Here is a 9,232-nt window from a genome sequence, read left to right as displayed (position 1 = left end):
ATAATTGTGTGTTATTGGTGAGTAAATAACAGTGTGTTATTTTGAAAAGAATAACAAATTAGAAGGAAAAAAAGATTTAAAAAATACAGATTTCAGTATTCTGACTCGAGGCTCTGAGCCCCATTTATTTTCCTCACAGACGGCAGCAAAAGTCCGAAATCATACGATTTAAAATAAAAGCAATAATTGTGTCTTGCTATTGAGTAAGAACATGTTTTTATGAACCACACAGATTGCTTTTAAAATCGTGCTGTGCAACACGAAAAAAAGGGGAAAATCGTGTTGGTGAACACGAATCAATAGATTAAAAATCGTGTTGGTGAACACGAAATGCCATGAGACTGGGTTGCACACACACATACACAAACACACACACCTCCTTCCTACTCCCCATCCCATTCTCCTCCTCCCAATCCTTGCTGTCTGTAGCCCTTGTTACAGATACAGCAGATTTAGTTGTGGGGGCCAGACACCCAGGGACANACCTCTCCCTACTTATGCTAATGAGCTAAGTCCCGCCTCCCCTTTGTTCGAGGTGTGAGATCTCAAGTAGGTGTGATATCCCAAGTAGGTGTGAGATCCCGGATCTCACACCTACTTGGGATATCACACCTACTTGAGATCTCACACCTCGAACAAAGGGGAGGCGGGACTTAGCTCATTAGCATAAGTAGGGAGAGGTGTGACCTGTCACAGCACCTGTCACTTTCTATGCATACTAATGTGATGGAAGCGGGATGAATAATACTACTGATGGTCCTCTGACTTTTCATCAAGTGCCATCATCAGGTCAAAAACACATTTGACCAATACCTCCTAAACATCAGCCCATCTTGATTTAAATTGTCAAATGTCGGCATGATAATATGCCAAAATAAAGTGGTAACCATGATTAACATTACAAATGTTTTACATTCAAATGCCAACAGTGTCATTGTGACAAAATTAGCACGCTGATTTTAGCTCGCTGATTTTAGCATTCAGCCCCGAGGACTGCTGTACTAAATTAGGGATTAAAACATTGTTAGCATGGCGATGGTAATTGCTATTGTGTGAGCATGCTGATATAAGCATTATGTCCATCCTCAGAAATCTGCCAGTGTCGCTGTCAACGCATAACATTGTTGAAAGAAGTGGACAACTTCCAAAGCTGCCACCTCAAAGGACACACCACTGATAATTTTGAAATGTAAAATAAGGTACATTCTATTTCCAACCTTTCATGAAAACACTGAATTCAGTTCACTTCAGTATCTAAAAAAACGAATCTTCCAAAGGTTAGAGGACCTGAACAATGTTGACTGTCCTTGACCTTCACCTTTCTGGCCTTTCAGGGGCTAGGACATTCACTAACTGCTGTAAATAGAAAGTAATCAGAAAAGCCTTTGGGAATTTTCTTGCCATTTTGTCCACTGATATGATTTAGAATTAGTCACAGTGTAAATATGTCAAACCCCCTTGTTGGAGATGATTTTGTTTGTGCCAGCCTTTGGATTAAATATAAGGATGTAGATTAGCACCATTCTATTCACTTGACAGGTTTATGATCAATTTGTCTATAGAGTAAATACTTATAGCCCAAAATTACACAAGTTAAACCTGCAGCTGTGGGTTGAATAATGGGTGAATAACCTAAGTGTTTTGCTTTATTATAATATGTTGTGGGGATAAAGAACTGCTTGATGAGGAAGCCAAGTTATCCTGCCACATACCTCCAGGCTATTACAGTCACAAACCATTTCCCCTCATCTACTGTAATCAATCTTTCAACACTTTATCCCTCTGTAACTCCATAAAACAATCTCTTGGTGAAATTGCATTCCTTACCCCACCTCAGACAAAACAATGTATTTTGTATAAACAACTGTGCTGTTTAATCTAAATAAATTAGCCCCAGTTGGAAGCAGTAATAGCGATACACAATAAGCAATAAGATGCTGCCTCAAAACAAAATGAAAGTAGTAAATATCGTGCCTGCTCTGAGTGCCATCCTTTGGCGTCGGGACAAACAGGGTTCTCCGTTTCACACCGAAGGCATTCAACTTATTTTAAAACAACTAACATGAGTTAAAGAAGAAAATGCCATCAGAGCACTGCTGTTTTCTTGCCCTAGTATTTCTCTGCAACCTTAATTTCACAGGGCTTTTGTTGTCAGATGACAAGTTTATTGGCATCTTGTCTTTGTCCTGTGGCATAAATACACGCCTGCCACTAAGGGAGACGACACCTTGTTATCTCCGAAAAACTCAGAGTCTCCTGCTATCTTTTGTATTTATCTGTGCCATTATGCACAACAGCACCCTGCCTTTCCATATCTAATTTTCCAAAAAAGACAGACATATTGGGCTTTTTTCCATCAAGACTGGAACATTTCTCTATTAGAGCAATTAGTCCCTGCTGCCAGCACCGTCTTCTGCTATTATGTCTGCTTCTATTTTGCTGCACAATTTGGTGTTTTATCATATTTAACAAATATCTTTCAAGAATATTTCCTTTTTAGTTTAAAAAGAAACACCACAGTCTCCCTTTTCTATATAATTTTTTTTTGTGGCAACCTTACTTGGTCTTAGTTGGTTGGAGCAAGAACATTTCCTACATGGTTAAAGTCTGGCTTGAGTGACGACACTTTAACAGAAATGCTGCAGCAGGACGAGGTTAAATAAAGACGCGCACATCTTGCTCAGCCTTCCAAGGAGCACTGTAATACATCTATCATGTTCCCTTTCATGTACTGGGTGCCAAAGCACTCCAGCATCACTGCTCCATCTGTAATGGTCCAATCATGTTAAATAGAGCCATTACAGCCATTACAGAACATTTACATACCTGAGACCTATGTTTGAATGCTGAAAGCGATTACTATGAAGCCATAGAGGTTCTTTCTCTGAAAGAAATGAGAGACACGTAGCAGTTCCTGACCCATCCACAATTAGACACTTGTGGGCGTATCTTCTACCTTAATTAAAATACCTTACTATTTCTTATTTAGAAGATAAATTACCCCGTTTGGGCAGCATAACAATCTTGAACACATATACTCACACTATAAAGTTGCTATTGGTCATGTTTTGGCCAACAGTTGCCTATTTAGAGGTCGTGCAGATGTATAGCTACTGTTTAAGCGATAAGGAGCAAGGGTGCTTTGGCCTCATGCCAAAGTGCGAACTGTCCTTTGGTCTTGTCCTCTATAAACGACTGCAAGCGACCCCTTTTACATTACACATAGTCATTATATCCAAACTGAATATGACAAAATGTTTTATTTTCATTCTTGTGTATTCTTCAAGTAACTAAGGGGAGTTTTCATTTACTATTGATTAAAAGAAGCTCTAGAAAAAAGTTTTGTCGGAAAAGCTTCTAGCACGATCTGATCCACTTTTACCAGTTCTGGTTCTCTTAATACTTTGCTTATTTAGTGGGCATAGCAATACAGCAGGGGCCTCCACTAGTATGGTGTCATGGTTGGCCCCAACTCAAGTCTGAGTAGTAGTGGCACTGGTTAGGGTTAGGGTTGGAAATATCGAGACTTATACCTTATGAAGTAAATCACAAAAAATACATCAACCTTACATTGAACTGGTTTTATAAGCAGTAAAAAGTTATTTGTAGAACCTTTGCACATTTATATAAAATGTCTGGACTGAATGTTGCCTTTACCAAACCTACCTCTTCCTCCAAAAAAAAGTTTGAAACCTATACATTCAAATGTCTGCTACCCAGTGTTTGCAAGCTGCAATAGTGCACTCAGTACACACTGCACAGTATATGGATCCATAAATACTTAACATTTTAAAAATCCAACTATTGCTCATAGCACAATAGCTGTCTGTTGCCATGTGGTGTTTATCACTCTGTTCCTCTCCTGCCTGTAAACAGACACCATGCACAAAGAACTCAGACAGCCTTGTGTATACAGTTAAAACCATTCCCAGACTTGAGGTGCTTTTGTGTCAGAGTGGCCAGACAGTTCTGCATTCAGTGAAGTACATCGACACACACGCCGCTCTCCTCCGGTGTTGAGAGCTATACAGCTGTCTGTCTATTGCTCTAACAATACAACCCCTGCTCCAGTGTGATGCCGCTCTGCTGAAGTTATTATAAATGTTTTTCTATCCTGGCAGGCTTCACGCAGAGCAAACTTAATTATTTAGCAATGCTCGGTGCAGACTTATTTAGTTTGGATGGTTACAAAGTGAGAAATGTTTGGACGCGGCTCGTCCGCAGGGTTTGTGTACTCTCGGTGTCCTCAGGGCCGCTGCATGTCTCTGTTAAAACACGGATTTGGAGGTTGCTTTTTCACCTAGCCACATGTCACCCGTTGATACACAATGTGCCTTGTAGGCCATTCTGCTCTCCTTCACGCTCCTGCACACAGGCAAACATAAACTTGCTCATATAGACACACGCAAACACATACATCTACACTTTTTGTGAAATCTGTAACGGATTGTACATCGTTGTCCTTTTTAATGTAGATATTTAGTCTTTGTCCATGTAAAACCCTTCGCTGACTGGAAAAAAAACTGCGGAAAGGTCAGCAAAGTACTGAACATTGTACCTCTCAGTTGATGCGACCACATGCACAACATATTCAAGTGACAATACAACGTTTTCGTTGCAACAGGGCAGGGGTCTTGAGATCATTAACCTTTTGATTAACCTTTCCATTCATGTAGCTGCTGTGGTGTCCAACAGATGGCTGATGGGGTTCCACTTATTCCATTTTTAATCTGCGGAGAGCCAACATAGAGCAAGTAACCGTGATAATATTATTTATTATTAATATGGGGGTAACTACATTTCTCTGTGTTCACTGTGAACATAATTTCGCAAATATGATCAACACCACAAAAAAACTTTTATGAAATGAAATAACATTTGTTCGTTGCATGAGAAATGTGTTGTTTTAAACAAACCATATCAGGCTTTACCCACATAATTAGATGCTACCCCATGCTTCCTCTCTCTGTGGGGAAAGGTCATTGACAGCCTTTCCTCCCACGCATGATCAAGTCTGATTCAAAGTGTGCACGGGGAAGAGAGGCTTTATACAAATGGGGACTTATTCAATGTATTTATTTTATTCAGAGATCAGGCCAAAGATGGTCTATGGAAATCAATGCCTTGCACCCTGCTCTAAATAAGATTGTACGCATTCAAACAAAGTCAGGTGAAATAACTATATATATAGAAAAAAATACATTTGTTGCTGCCAGTGTTGGTATTGGGGTGGCCTGCCACAAATAATTGGATATATGGGAAACACTGCTCAATTTCTTCAACTTTACATGAAAAAAGCCTCTGCAAAGGTCCTTCTCACAAGAGCAGAAAGAACAGGTAGAGGAGGGGAAAAGTCAGGAAAAATTGCTAAAGTATATGGCAAATATACTTTGGCAATTTTTCATATTTTGTACCTAGGTGGACTGCTATAAAGTGTATTTCTGCAATGTACTTTGTTTTATTTGAAAAGTTTAAGAAATCAATAAAAGATGAATGAGAAACAAAAGAGATAGTCATAAAGATTGCAACAACTGTACAAGGCATTGCAATCTAAAACAACTGCACTGTTTTCTGTTGTTGCATCATAATGTACAGCTGTTGCTGTTTTTCCATTCAGCCCTCGTGCTCTAAAGCTGGAATGAAATTTAACATCAACCAGTTTTGTCACGATTCTGCTATCTGCTTCAACTTTTGGGAAAAAATGCCCTCTCTAAAAATATAAATGGAACCTTTTTCCAGTCTCATGGTCACTCTGCACTTTGGTTGTTCAGGTGATGCTGTGAACTTTCCTCTCAAGCTCTCTCTTTCATTCTTCAAACAACTACTTACACTACTTTCCATGTAACCGAGTGCAATACCGTCAATGTCTATGATATATGTGCCATTTTCCCCATTCGTACGAATAATTGTGGCAAACCACCAAATACATGCTAGAATCACAGTTTTTGAAGAGAAATATGGGAGGAAATAAAATATAGCCAAGAGGTTGCCATGATGCTGTTTCGTTCATCCGCCTTCAAGTATGGACATTCAGAGCAGGTATGTCCACATTTGTTGGCCTAATTTATGTAAATTGTTTGCATTTTGTCGTGTTTCATAGCTAACATAAGAAAAAGATAGTTAATGTCGTCTCTTATTGAAACTTATTAAATTACAGATTCATAAAATTGTATATTGATTGCTGCTAATCAAAGTATCCTGGGGTTGCTTGAACAATGCACTTACAGGTTTGTGTACAGGTTCTCACCTTAGCAAAAAGTCAAGGCCTCCACTTACCAAATGTCGCTCTTCATCAGTCGCCCCTCAATAGACTTGTTTGGATGGTCGCCCAGCAGCACAGTTAAGCCCCATCAATGAAGCTGTAATGATAGAGGTCGGCCGTATTTTTGTTGTTGTGCTAAACATTAAAGCCGGGAGCAAGGTTTGCGGTCCGCCTTTACTCAGTCTGTGGAGGCCTTTTTGATTTATCTCACCTGAAGTGAATCTATAAATGTCTACAAAGGAAAGGTAACTCTAGGCAGCGTTTATACAGAAGAATAGCTTCACAATCGCTTCAGGCAATACACTACTGTCTAATGCAGCATCATTCTTCTTTTTATTCCTTGTAGTTCTTTGAAGCAAACGATAATGTTCACCTCATATGTTGACATTTGAATCTCAGAAAATGAAGAAAATGTCTAAGGCTGGAACATAATTTAGAATGAAACAATATGAAACATGGTTTGGTTTTGAAGCTGCTGCCAAAAGAAGACAAATATCAGTAACGTATTTTACCTCTTGGCAGGATGAGGGGAAAAAGATCAGAAAACAAGCTGTAACATCATGTCATGTTATTGTGCTTCGATTGAACACCGTTCTCACTAATCAGTGGTTTAACATCACCCTCAATAACCTGGCACATCAGTGAAGATGTGCAGCACATTGGCAGAATCTTAATGCCTCCATTTGAGCGCTCGCTGTCTTTTGCTGACAATTTTTCACATCTGCCAAGGAAGTTAGTAATTCCAAAGTTATTTTGTTGACTGGCAGATATTATTTAAGGCTGTCATGTTATTTTGTTCTGTACAGTTCAGATAATCCCCTTTCTTACAACTCTATTCAGAAAAAAAATGGATCAAACTCATTCTGAAGCAACAATTCAGGGTTCTATGGGACTCTGTTTCCAAACTGCGGTCGATGAGGATGGGAGCGCTTTAAAAACCAGGGGCGTTAAGTATTATGCCAGGGTTTTTGTGGTGGGGAGGTGAGGTGGTGGCTGCTACTGATTGGCTTGCGTTTGGAGACAATAATCAGGGAGGCTGATGTCAGATACACAGTGGATCTACCTCGAAGGAATTGATTGCTTTGAGCTGCCGGCCATTGGTATTCTTGTGCTGGTTGACAATGGCAGACAGACAGAACAGGGCACTCTGTCTTTGAGGGTCAGCGACGAGGGGGAGAGAATCGGTTGAGGACATTGAGAGGATGGGGGCGGCTGGTAATGGAGAGGAGAGAGAAGAAAGGAACGGCAGAAGAAAGGTGGGAATAAGCCCTGCCATGCTGTCATCTCCACGTGGCTCCTGACAACAATCCTCAAAAGACTAAATGTTTCACTGCAAGAGTGGGTATATTCTGCTATGCACTCTGAATATTCAAGTCCTGGGGTCCTATTCATACCATAAAAAGAGGAAGAGATAAAAAGGAGAGTGGCATTTTTATCCATTGGAGAACTCTTGACAGATCGTTGTGCGATCAGATCAAACCTGTTGAACTTTAGAAACTAAAGATATAGAAAGAATCCTGCATTCTAGCTAAGCCATAGTCAATCTTTAAGGTTTATTATCAAATATAATTGTATTTGTGATAACTCTTGTATAAGAACTTGGAGGCATAGTAGCAGAATTCTGTAGCATGGACGAGAAGGTGAACAACTACTTTAAATCTGGACACTTGAGCTAAGAAAAACAAAAAAACAGGTTAGGAACTTTGTAAAGGCTATTAAATCCAACTGACTAGCAAAGCTTGCAGTGTTGTTATATCAATTTGTTAATCTTTTAATATGTCATTTTTAGTCTTTTAAATGCAGCAGATACATTGTGTTCTTATATTACTTAATTACATACAGTGTCTGGTAGAATCTCTAACGGCCCGTCTACACTACAGGCATCAAAAAATCTTGAAGCTGGGCGTGTCTGAAGCTTGGCAATTTTTTGCGAGCAACGCGACCAACAACCAATCACATGAATCTCCCGCCCCCGACATACAAAGCAATAGCAATGTTAAAACAAAGTAAACTGGATATAAACTCTCCAAACAGGCGAAAAACCTACCAGTTTCACCCACTGTCTCTGCCACCTCCCTCCATGCCTGGTTCCTCCGGTTTGTATCTCGGTAAATAATTCTGGTCGTAAAGAACCGGGTGATTTGCTACCGTAATATCTCGTTTGGAATATGAGGAAATGAACTGCGGTCTGGCTCTTCCAGCTTGCACGCGGTTTGATTGGCTAGCGCTTGCACTGGCGGGATTTGCATAAACGGGATTTGATTGGCTGATGCCAAGCATCGAGCCTCAAAAGTTGAACATTGTTCAACTTTTGATGCCGATAGATGCTCGTGATGCTGGCAAAGCCATGCCATGCTCCCCACAATGCAGTTCGGCGAAGATTAAAAATCTTCTACGTCCCCCCATTCAAGTGAATGGGCGAAGCGTTGAAGCATTTTTCGATGCCTGTAGTGTAGACCGTAAGGCTGTTAGATACCCGTAAGGTATGTTTTACTGTTGTAGAAGTGGCTGATGTAGGCATTGAGGCTCTAGCCTCAATCAGACGGCAGAGTGTCTGAGCCAAGCCTCACATCTTTCTCAATTCAACAACACAATATTTTGTTAAATTCTCTAATGTTTGTCTTTCACCCCCAACCAATGTTAACTTCAATTAGACTTCTTGCATGCTCGCTCTGGAACACAAAGCGCTGAATATACTTAAATGGGGTATTAGTTTAATACGGCCCGCAGGGTTAGGGTCTTGGCACATTCATGAAGTGCAAGTCAAATCAGATTTCAAAGGAACCACCACAGGCATTTCAACAACACTTACAGACATTTCAGATAATACCACGCATTTCACAAAACACTTTAAAGCATTTTAGAAAAACACTACAGGGATTTCAGGAAAACACTACAGCATTTCAGAAATACCACATGCATTTCACAAAACGCCACAAGGCATTTTCACAAAACACCACACAGCATTTC

This window comes from Notothenia coriiceps, unplaced genomic scaffold, assembly GCF_000735185.1.
Source record: "Notothenia coriiceps isolate Sejong01 unplaced genomic scaffold, NC01 NC01_scaffold00037244, whole genome shotgun sequence".
Classification (NCBI taxonomy): Eukaryota; Metazoa; Chordata; class Actinopteri; order Perciformes; family Nototheniidae; genus Notothenia; species Notothenia coriiceps.
Note: the sequence above shows the minus strand (reverse complement) of the source record.